The sequence below is a fragment of the Nuphar pumila genome, chromosome 16 (assembly GCF_984573655.1).
Source record: "Nuphar pumila chromosome 16, dmNupPumi1.hap1.1, whole genome shotgun sequence".
Taxonomy (NCBI): domain Eukaryota; kingdom Viridiplantae; phylum Streptophyta; class Magnoliopsida; order Nymphaeales; family Nymphaeaceae; genus Nuphar; species Nuphar pumila.
Genome location: NC_143264.1, coordinates 61,197,424 through 61,209,642, shown reverse-complemented (window position 1 = coordinate 61,209,642; position 12,219 = coordinate 61,197,424). Strand labels below are relative to the sequence as shown.

Below are 12,219 nucleotides of genomic sequence, written 5' to 3'. Positions count from 1 at the left end.
ATTATTAGATATATCAAAAATTCTATTTCTCGAGGATTATTTTTATCCGCTTCCTCTAACTTAGAATTGTTTGCTTATACTGATGCAGATTGGGGTGGTGATCTAAATGACCGCCACTCAACTACAGGTTTTTGTGTCTTTTTAGGAGAATCCTTGGTGTCTTGGCGATGTAAGAAGCAACAAAAGGTCTCTCTCTCATCAACTGAAGCTAAATATAGGGCAATGGCTACAACTACTATGGAATTAGTCTGGCTTCGACGTCTACTTTCCGATATGGGAGTTGAAAGTCCAAAAGCATCAAATCTGTGTTGTGACAACAAGAGCTCTATCTATATTGCAAGCAATCGGACATTTCATGAACGCACAAAGCATATAGAAATGGATTGTCATTATGTTCGAGAGGAATTTTTGCGTGGCACCATCAATCTTCCCTATGTTGCTTCAGAATATCAACTGGCCGATTTCTTCACCAAGCCTCTCGCTGCTCCTAGGTTTCACTTTCTCTTAGGCAAACTTTCGGTTATCCAACCGTAAGTTTGAGGGGGAGTGTTAAAATATGTAATCTCATATAATATCTCATATGTAATCTCATAGACATGTAATGTTTTATCTCCTTTCTAGTTAGGATTTTTCATTTAATTAATTCTAGTTAAAATACAACTAGAATTAGCCAAACCAGTCCATCATTGGACTGATTTGGCCTTTACCTTTTTGACTAGTCAAAAAGGTACCTTTTTGACCAAGTCAAAAAGGTAAATCCAAAAAGAGCTGTTGGACTCCCCAACAACTCTATTAGAGCCCTTGGAGAGTCCAACAGCTCTCTTAAGGCTTCTCTCTACCTCTCTATAAATATGGGGCTATTCCCCTTGTAAATACTTACTCTTGTTTTTTGGGTTTTTATCTCAAATCAATAAAATTGTTTGTTTTTCATTTTTATACCCGTTTCGGGTTGTGTGTATTCTTAAGTTCTCTTTGTGAACCTTTGTGGTTCTTATGATGTATTTGTGAGAACTTGTTGAGAGACATTTGTTGTAGCGTATTTTTCACTTTCTTACAAAAGGTTGGGTGGATGAAATGGAAAAGTACAACTGGAGTGTTGTGCGATCGTAGAATGCCATTACGGTTGAAGGGAAAGTTTTATAGGATGACTATTAGGCCCGCTTTACTATATGGTACAGAATGTTGGGCTGCCAAGAGACATCATATTCAAAAAATGAGTGTACCTGAGATGCGTATGCTTAGATGGATGTGTGGAAATACAATAAAAGATAAGATTTGGAACGAGGAGATACGTAAGAAGGTATGTGTTGCACCAATTGAAAATAAGATGAGAGAGAATCGTTTACGGTGGTTTGGACATATTCGGCGAAGGCCTAATGATGCTCCAATTAGAAGGATGGAGAAATGGGAAAATATATTAGTTAAAAGAGGTCGGGGTAGGCCTAGGAAGACATGGATGGAGATGATAGGAAAGAATATGAATGCTTTGAACCTCACCGAAGACATGGCATTGGATAGAAATGATTGGAGGAGAAGGATTCATGTGGAAGACCCAGAATGATTTTCTTTTTTGGTTCATATCGCCGACCCCAATTGTTTTGGGATGAAGGCGTAGTTGTTGTTGTTGTTGTTTGCATCTACTAGTTGTTGAGCTAGCTGTTAGGAGTGCCTAACGGTTAACTTGTCTCTCTCTTATTCCCTATCTCATGTATATATATGGGCTCTCTACCCATTATCTTGTATGCTTTTAGTGACCATTATTCATCAATAAAATATTTTTTTTATGTGTTGTTCTCTTGCTCTCATTCTCTTTGCCTTAGTGCATTTGTTTTTGGCCTTGGTGGCTTTTTGTATTGCCCTTGGTGGCATGTGTTGTTGGCTTATTGCCCTCTTGTATTTTTTGTACTCTCTTGTTATTTGATTACAGTTAACTTATGGTTGTTTGCTTAAACAAGATAAGAGTTTGGGGGTATCCGAAAAATAAAAAAACTTTGGTGACCAAAAAGTTTGGGTGATTTGAAAAGTAACCATATTTTTAAAAAGTGAACCCATTCACATGATGATTCTGGCCACGACCATATGAGAGTTGATCTGATTTTTAATAGAGTTACAACAGAGTGCATAAAAAGAACAATTACTTAATTTTAAAAGCCAATATTCTATCACAAGCAGGTAAACAAAATGACCATTTGCAAAAGCAAGTGAAGAAAAAAGAAATCATTACAAGACATGAACATGCCACTGTTTGTGTCCAATTTGCTCCTCCATGCAACACAAAGAGAATATTGGTAGGATATTTGAATCTTATTGTGTAAACGAAGCTGTGTATTGCTTACGGTGGATTCAATATTTAGCCATGGCACAAAATAACTTATGACAGATTGTTAGCCTGGAATGATGACCAAAGATAATTTGGAGAACAGGTCATGGAGTTTAATGAAATCACTTTTGGAAGCTCTTATCAAGATGAGCGGAGCCTGACCAGAAAGTTAACCAAAGTTAGTCCAAAACATAGTAGCTAAACTCCCCCTTGGCCATTACTTGGAGCTTACCTTCCTCAGCAATGATTAATTGGGAGAAAAACGGATCAACCACAGCATGCAAACTCCTTGTCAACTCGCAAAATATGATTGATCGGCAACATTGTGAATATTACATTAAAATCCATAAATAGCTATTTTTTTGAAATATAAATAATAAAAATGATCTAATTATACTCTTAAAATTGGTGGCACGTTAATATTTTAATTATATAATGCCATCATATCAAAACTACACTACTTATAAATAAATTCCAATTAAAAAGAATAAAACCAATATGTAGAATTTATGACAGAAAAATACTGAAATTAATGAAATTGAAAGCAGATAATATATAATCTACTTAATTCTCAAAAATGGTTAGTTTTAACTTTACTATCAGACATACTGGATTAACAGTTTTTAATGTACATAAATACTACTGATTTTAAATTCATAGTGATTTAATTTATTATATTAATAATTTTAAACATACATAAAATACTATTAGTTTTATATTCATATTCATTTTAGTTTCATATTATCTTCACATTATCATTTTCAAAATTTTGATTTGTAATTATATAATAAAATACTAACCTTTTTTTATCAACAAATAGTAACCTCTTTCAGCAAAATAGTTAGTAACCTTTTGATCTTGTAGTTGGTATTGGAAAAATTAAAATAAGCAAATCTCTCTCAATGCAAAAACCCATTTCTGAATTGTTTATCACTTGGGTCTATTGATGAGTTGATCATGTCTCGATTTTCCTTGCAAATCATGGTCGCCAACTCAGCCTGATACTGAAAAGATATCACGGCTGGGTTTGGATCTCAGGATCTAGACCCAACCCGGTTTTAATTTAACACATGTTCATTAATGTCATTAATGGCATAATGTAATTTTATGTTATTATGTAATGGGTATTTTCATACCCTAATAGTTGTATCAGCATATATTTAAATGTAAGCCAATACCGCAGACCCTAATTGGGTTTTCTGCAGCCACCGACGCCTCTCTCCCTCTCTACTCCTCTTCCTCTTGTGAAAATAGTGGAGTACCATTTTCTAACATGGTATCAGAGCGTCAAATCCTTCCTTGAAGATCGCGTTCTCCTATGAGCATTCAGTCCAGCCCCTTAACCCTCTTCTAAGGTATTTTTCTCTTGGTTTGTATTGCTTCTTCTTTTCTTCCACAATCCAAAATATTCGATTCCTTCTTCTGTTTATTCCTCCTCTCATTGTTCTTTCTTTCATATTGCTGCATCCGATTTCTTTCATTCAATAACCTAATCATGCAATATCAAAACTCTTGTTTGCGTGATTTCAAAGATTGAAATCACATCAAACTTGCTCTTTTCTTTCTGCATATTGACGTCAAAACTGAATCTGACCTGAACACGATCTGTGTTCTGTCTTGATCATGGTTGCCAGTTGAGGAAGCGGGAGCGGGAAGCGATACGGGAAGCAAGGCACTTTCAAAATTTTAGGAAGCGAGGAAGCGTGGGACCACTTAGGACCGATTCGGGAAGTGTCTCGGAAGCGACCTAGGAAGCGTCTCGGAAGCGAGGGGGAAGCGAAAAAAAATAAAAATAAAAAATAAAAAATACAAAAAAATTGAAAAAAATAGGGGAAGCGTGATGGGAAGCGCGCTTCCCATTAAAGGGAAACGCGTCCCCCCATTAAAGGGAAACGCGTCCCCCATTAAAGGGAAACGCGCTTCCCAAAAAAGGGGGACGCTTCCCCCCACGCTTCGGAAGTGCGATGTTTTGCGCTTCCGAAGCGCGCTTCCCCTTTTAGCTAGGCGCTTCCGGTAACCCTGGTCTTGATTGATTAACAACACATTATCTTCCTCTCTACTTTGGATTTTTCTCATTTAGAAACAAACCACGTTAAATAAAACACGTTATTTTCATATTAAGGTGTTTTCTTACCAATTGAATCCTTACTTTCCTTTAGAGAAATTTGTTTACTGCATATTCTATTTTTTCTGCCTCGAGTCTGCAGGTTATTCCAAAAAAAAAAAAAAGGCAGCCGAAATTTCTGAAATTCAGTCATTTGTTCTAAATTCTTATTTTGTTTGCTCTAAAGTGACCCCCTCTTTCTAGCCTCTTAATCCTCCTCGTTTTCCGCTTTCCATTGACTATGGATTCCTTTTCTTCTTCACAATCTGGCCTTTCTTCCAACTTTCTCAGTTAGCTTGTGTCTGAGAAACTGAATAATTCCAATTTTTTAACCTGGAAGAGACAAATCATTTCATTTATAAGGAGTCGGGATCTTTCTTGACATCTGGATGGCTCTATTCCTGTTCCTCTAGAGTTCGTATCACAAGGCAAGAATGAGGAGGGAGACACTGCCATTACCTTTGTTAGAAATCCAGAGTACGTAACCTGGATGAAGCGAGACCAGGCTTTGGTTGCCTACATCACTTCCACCATGTCACAAGCTATGTCACATGGGTGTGGGTGCGGGTGCGGGTGCGGGTACGGGTGCGGGTGCGGGTGCGGGTGCGGGTGCAGGTGCGGGGATGCGGCACTTCCAAAAAACCCAGGTGCGGGGGTGCAGCAAAAATATAAATATAAATATATATATATATATATATATTGGACATAAATGACCCTAAGTGTGTTGACTGCACCCAGGGTCAGGTTGACCGCATCGAGTGCGACACCTAGTTGGAGAATCCCTGTGACATATAGGGCAAAAAAATGTTTCTTGGCAAAAAAAAAATTTAAGTCTGAAAAATTGGACCAAAATGATCCTGGGTGTGTTGATCGCACCCAGGGTCGGGTTGACCGCACCCAGTGCCACACTCGCACCTGCGTCGCGTTGACGCGGGTGCGGCACCCTGCTAGACGAATCCCTGTGACATAGGTCACAGGAGGTGCTTGTGGCAATCCCAGATGACTGCTCAGCTATGCAGTTATGGCATCACCTTGTTCAGACATATTCTCAAGTTTCTCAGGCTAGAATATTATTTTTAAAGAAAGAGTTTCAAATGTTGAGGAAGGGCTCCATGATTGTCATAGAGTACTTAAACAAAATGAAGACTATCACAGATCAGTTGGCCATCGTGGGTTGCGCGGTCAGTGACAAAGATATGGTGCAACAGACTTTGAGCGAGCTGGGACCCGATTATCACATGATGGTTACTTCTTTGCTGTGTTTGCCAGACTTACCCACATTTGAAGACCTTCGTGCTAAGCTCTTACAGTATGAGAGGACCTTGAAGGGATTTTCTGAAGGAATTCACAACCCCATTAGAGCACACGATGTTCTTGCCACAGGGGTTACTTATGATCGAGGACGTGGCAGGTATGAATCTCGCGAAAGGGGAGGTCAAGAGAAGAATGGACAAGGAGCCCGTGAAATATTACCTACTCCCAGTATGCCTCCTAATCTACGAAGGCAAAGGACAATACCTACCTGCTTTCTCTGCAACAAAAGGGGGCACATCAAAGCAAATTGTTGGCATAACCCGCAAAACAGAGAAAAACAATTGGAGACAAGAAAGAGAACCAATACATTGCAGAATACTGGAGCAGTCAAAGAGTTGTTATTGTCTGCCTTGGCTGAACTAAACATCAAACAGAATGATCAAGGTATTTGGTATGTTGATTCTAGTGCAGCCACTCATGTCACTGGTGATGCTGGTAAGCTCCTAAATCTTGTTCTTTGTGTTGGTAGAAATAGTATTGTCACTGGAGATGGGTCTTCTCACCATATTTCATACATTGGAAATTCTGTCATTCCTATGTCCAACTCTTCCCTTACTCTTTCAAATGTCATGCATGCTCCTAATCTATGTCACAGGGATTCAGCTAGCAGGGTGCCGCACCCGCGTCGACGTGACTCGACGCGGGTGCGGTCAACCCAATCCTGGGTGCGTTGACCACACCCAGGATCATTTAGGTCCATTTTTTTTTGGATTTTTTTTTAAAAAAAAAATTGCCCTATGAAATGGGCTGCGGAATTTTTAAAAAAAAAAAATTTGTTGACAGCTGCTTGCTGCTGCTGCTCTTGTTTTATAAAGGGGCACTTTTAAAACCATCTAAAATTGAAGAGCCTTTTCAATCCAGATCCTTCTTTTTCGTAAAGGATTTTCTCTCTCCATAATAAATGATAATGATGGTGGTAGCCTTGCTGGCTATTAGTATTCACTGTTCTCCTGACGAGATGGGTGCTCTAGCTGTAGCTTTGTGTAGACCTCTCTTTTCCACATGTCCAATCCAATAAATTTCTTTCAGTTGTCGTGCAGCTGTATATAAAATGAAATTTGAAGAATCCTATGGCGTGGCAGTGGAGTCGTAGGCCTCATGAAGACTCTCTCTCCAACAAACCACATCAAACCTTGCGCTTATATTTTTTTTCGTGAAGACAAAGGAGTTTCAGACATGATTGAATCATGACAGTCAGCAGAACGCAGCAGGCTGGGTCGATCAGATTGCCAATCCTTTCGTTTCATCAATTTTGTCTTGTTGCCTCAAAGTACACAACAAGTAGAACGTGGGTAACGAGTCTTCAAACAAACACACCAGCAAAAAAAATTGGAACCCCGACCCGCGTCGGGGGAACCCCCGGACCCCTTATATATATATTTTACATTTTTGCCCCTGCCGCACTCCCGCACCCGGGTTTTTTGGAAGTGCCGAATCCCTGCACCCGCACCCATGTGACATAGCTCCTAATATTCATAAAAATATTGTTTCAGTCTCAAAGTTTGTCGATGACATTAATGCTTCAGTTGAGTTTACTCATTTTTCTGTTCATGTTAAGGACTTTCACACGAGGGAAATGTTCGCTGAAGGAAAACGATAAAGGAATATATACGTGTTCCAAGAGATCCTTCCTCTCGTGTTTAACACTTGAAGTTCACCACATCATCTCCAGCTTCTTCAGTTTTCCCTGAAAGTGTTCTTAATATTTCTGAATGTATTGAACCGAATCTTTGGCATGGTCGTATGGGTCATTGTAGTAGTCGTTTTATTGATAAGTTTGTTTCAAGCAATCTTATTCCCAAGTCAAGTCTGAATTTAAGTGTCGATAATAAAAAATGTTCTAGTTGTCTTTAGTGTAAGAGTCATGTTCTTCCATTTCATTTCATTAATAAGAGCTTCAAGACCATTTGAAATTATATATTCTGATGTTTGGGGTCTGGCTCCAGTTCCTTCCATGTCTGGCACTAGATATTATCTCATCTTTGTTGATAGCTATTCTCGATATACATGGATCTTCTTTATGAAAAGTAAATCTGAAACCTTCAAATTGTTTTAGAATTTTCATTCATTTGTTCGAAATAAATTCTCTAAAAATATTACTTGTTTCTAATGTGATGGAGGGGGTGAGTTCTCTTCAAATGACTTTTTTTAATTTCCTTCAGACAAATGGATTAAGTAGGCAGGTGTCTTGCCTTCATACCCCTCAATAGAATGAAATTGTTGAACGAAAGCATCGTCGTCGAAAGTGTAATGAGTATGATGCATGATAGTAATCTTCCAGTTACATTCTGGGCAGAGGCCTTTCATACAACAGTCTACGTCATAAATCGATTGCCCATGAATATCTTGGAAAGCAAATCACCATATTTTTCTTTACATGGTGTACATCCAAATTATCATGATTTGCGTGTATTTGGGTGTGTATGTTATGTTCATGTTGACAGTTCAATGCGACACAAGTTTCAGGATAAGGCCTTACGGTGCAGATTTGTGGGATACACTGATGATTACAAAGGATACAAATGCTATGATCCCGTGAGCAAGCGCATCAAGATATCAAAAAATGTTGTGTTTGATGAATCAAATTTTGGTCATAATGTTGACACTCCTCCTGAAGTTTAAATTTATCACCCTTGGTTGAACTCAGATCTCTTTTCTAGTATTGACGGTGTTTGTTCTTCAGACTGTAATCAAAGAGATGAGGGAAACGTGTCTACAACTGCGCAAAAAACTCAAAAAAGTGTGATCTTTGAACCATCATTGGCCCCCGAAAGGTATAAAGGCATTGTTTACTCTCGACGTGCGAAGGAGATATTCCCAAGATCTAGTCAGGAGCTGAACTCCCCTTCTGCTTCTGTTCAATCCCTTGTTCACAGAAGGTTTACCCGACCTCGGCATCCTATTGATAGGTGGGTTAGCTATGAGAACTTCTCAATGGATTTTCAACTTTTCTTAACCTCACTGGGCAAGGAGGATCAACCCACCACATTTTATCAAGCAATAAATTCTAAAAGATGGATTGAAGCTATGAACGAAGAAATGAAGGCTCTTCATGAATGTGGCACTTGGGATATTGTTCCCAGACCACACAATCGAAATGTAGTTGGGTCAAAGTGGGTGTACAAGATAAAGTATAAGCCGGATGGTACTATCGAGCGATACAAAGCTAGATTGGTTGCCAAAGGTTTCACACAGGAGCAAGGACAAGACTATGACGAGATGTTTTGTCCAGTGGTGAAAATTGGCACTATCAGAGTCATACTATCTTTGGTTGTTGAGCACCAGTAGACCCTCAGCCATCTGGATGTGAAAAATGTGTTTCTACATGGAACTCTGAAGGAGGAAGTATACATGAAGCAACCCACTGGGTATGCAAAAGGAAACTCCAAAGACTACGTGTGCAAGTTAAAGAGAGTTATATATGGCTCGAAGCATGCTTCTCGATCTTGGTTTGACAGTTTCTCTCTTGAAGTGGAAAATATGGTTTTAGTCGGTCTCTTCTTGATCATTCCCTTTTCATATTCAAATGTAAAGATATAGTTACCCTGTTATTGATATATGTCGATGACATTATCATTACAGGTAACTCTAATGAACATATTGATCAGGTTAAAGAACTCTTGAATCATAGATTCAAGATGAAGGATCTTGGTAAACTGCGATATTTTCTTGGAGTAGAAGTTGATAGGACTATTGAAGGCATGACACTTACCCAACATAAGTATACCATTGATATTCTTAGCAGGACAGGTATGCCAGATTGCAAGCCCTTGAGCACACCTAGTGTACTTCATCAGAAACTCAGTGCACAAGATGGAGATTTGTATGAGGATCCTACAGGATATCGCAGGATAGTAGGAATGCTTCAGTATCTTACCTTCACTCGACCTGATATTGTCTATTCTGTCAATCAGGTATCTCAATTCATGCATGAACCACATGTTGGGCATATGGAAGCTGTGAAACGCATTCTTCGATATTTGAAGAGAACTATTGGAGATGGTCTTGTGTACAGAAAGAGTATGGATGGCTATTACATGCATGAACTTCTTATTTATACAGATGCAAATTGGGCAAGAGATCCAGATGAGCGCAGGTCAATCTCAGGGGACTGTATTTTCATTGGCCTAAATCTTGTCTCCTGGAGCAGTAGGAAACAAAAGGTCGTAGCCAGGTCGAGCACAGAAGCTGAATATAGATCAATGGCAGTTGCTACAGCCGAAGTAACATGGATCAGGCACCTCTTGACAGAAGTAGGAGAGTCAATTTCTAAATGTATTCTATTGTGTGACAATCAAAGTGCCATCATCATGTCATTTAATCTCATCTATCAGAGTCGTGCCAAGCACATTGACATTGATCAACATTTTGTACGATAGAAGGTTGAAAAGAAGGAAATTGAACCAAAATTCATTCGGACTGCTGATCAAGTTGTTGATCTGTTTACAAAGGGGCTTATCAAAGACAAGTTATGGATGTTGAAGGGCAAGTTGTTCATGGTTCAAAACCATGTACAACTTGAGGGAGGGTAAAAAGATATCACGGTTGGGTTTGGATCTCAGGATCCAGACCCAACCCGGTTTTAATTTAACACACGTTCATTAATGTCATTAATGGTATAATGTAATTTTATGTTATTATGTAATGGGTATTTTCGTACCCTAATAGTTGTATCAGCATATATTTAAATGTAAGCCAATACCGCAGACCCTAATTGGGTTTTCTGCAGCCACCGACGCCTCTCTTCCTCTCTACTCCTCTTCCTCTTGTGAAAACGGTGGAGTACCATTTTCTAACAGATACCATATTGTGATTCATCGATGTTAGCCGAGGAATCACCGATCACGGGTGCAATGATCCATAAAGATGACAAAACACCTATGTCACACGGACTCGGCTGGGAGGCGACGCACCCCAGTCGACACGCCCCGACACGGGTGCGGGTCCGTCCACTTTATAGACTCGGTCAACTTTGACCGAGTCTATTTTGGTTCATTTTTAGGACAAAAAACTAAAAAAATATATTTTTTATATATTTAAAAAAACATATATAGCCAGACTGTGAAATGCAGTTGCACAGTCACAGACTGTGCAACAGTCACAGTCTGCATTGCAGTCTGTGCAACTGCATTGGGTGTGATCAGGCATGTGTTCAGGATTTTATTTTGATAGGCAGGTTTAATCTTTACGTAGTTGGCATTTTTTGTTGGGATAATCACATATATAAGATTTTGAAGACCCATTTGTTTACTGTTGCTGTTTACTTTTATATATAATCAGTGAATCTTATACATATCAGTTGTTGTTTACTTTTTAAATATATATATATATATATATATATATATAGCCGAGTCCCCGTGTCCAAAATTTTTGAAATTGCGCCGCACCCGTGTCGCACCCGCACCCATGTGACATAGCAAAACACCATATTGGCATAATTTTACCATTGGTTATTATTGAATTGTAACTCCAAATTATTTTCAAGTTTGGTAACTCCATATTATATTAATGATGGATGCCCTTCCCAGCATGATTAGCTATAAAGAAAAGGGGAAAAAAGGCAAAAAACTTATCACAAATAACATATGTTTTAATCCTTGAGATACCAAACAGACGAACCCCGGAAGACACATAAGAAAAACAAAATGCTACAGAGGGGATGCAAATTAAACAAATAATTTGGAAAGACACTATTGTTGGATATCACAAGCAGTCCCACGGCATGAGCTCAACTGGATGCGCCAAACAAGTGCAACTGTCCAGTGCCATAACTGTGAGATGCGACAAGTCTCCTAACCATGTTTCATCCACCAGTGTTTTTTCACAAGCAGAATATACCACCAGTATTGCATTCTTTATATGCCATCTATTAGGCTTGACTCCACAAATATGTTGTACATAACAACCAAAATATTCCAGTATGCTAGGGTAGAGACAATTTGAAAAAGAAATCCCAGTACTCTTGCAATGCCAGGTTGTTGGTCACACGTCACAGAGCAAAGTAGAGAAACTTCTAACTAACCAATACTAGCTATGGTCATGACAGCTGATAGAGATTACTTATGGTGACTTCTTGCTTCGATTTAACAGCATATCGCACTTCTCCAAGACATTATTTTTTTACTAAGATTTTACAATGCTTATTAAAATTAACTTCTCACAAAAAAAACATCATAAACGAAGATAAGAAAAACATCTTCAATGAAAAGGGAATTGCACATAAGCACGGAATCATCTAAGGAGACCTCTATTGAGAAACAAGCTCAACCATTGTTTGCAGAATTCCTAAAACCACCCAGAAGAATGAGGTTCTATGCAGCCATATTAAGCTTTCAAGAAGTATATAAGCTAGATTTAGCACCGATTCTTCTTTTTTGTTATCCTGATTCATAAAAGCATATAGAACTATAACCAAACAAAATTAAAAGCCACTTTTGTGCAATCTCAATCTTAAAGGCAGTGCAGAAACTCCAGCATCACA

General features: G+C 38.7%; 1 protein-coding gene across 2 annotated transcripts in view; it reads right to left on the bottom strand.

Annotated features, from left to right (window-relative positions):
* The window catches only part of LOC149813320 (uncharacterized), a 32,343-nt gene that overhangs the window by 19,078 nt on the left and 1,046 nt on the right, over nt 1-12,219 (bottom strand). The window lies entirely within an intron of this gene.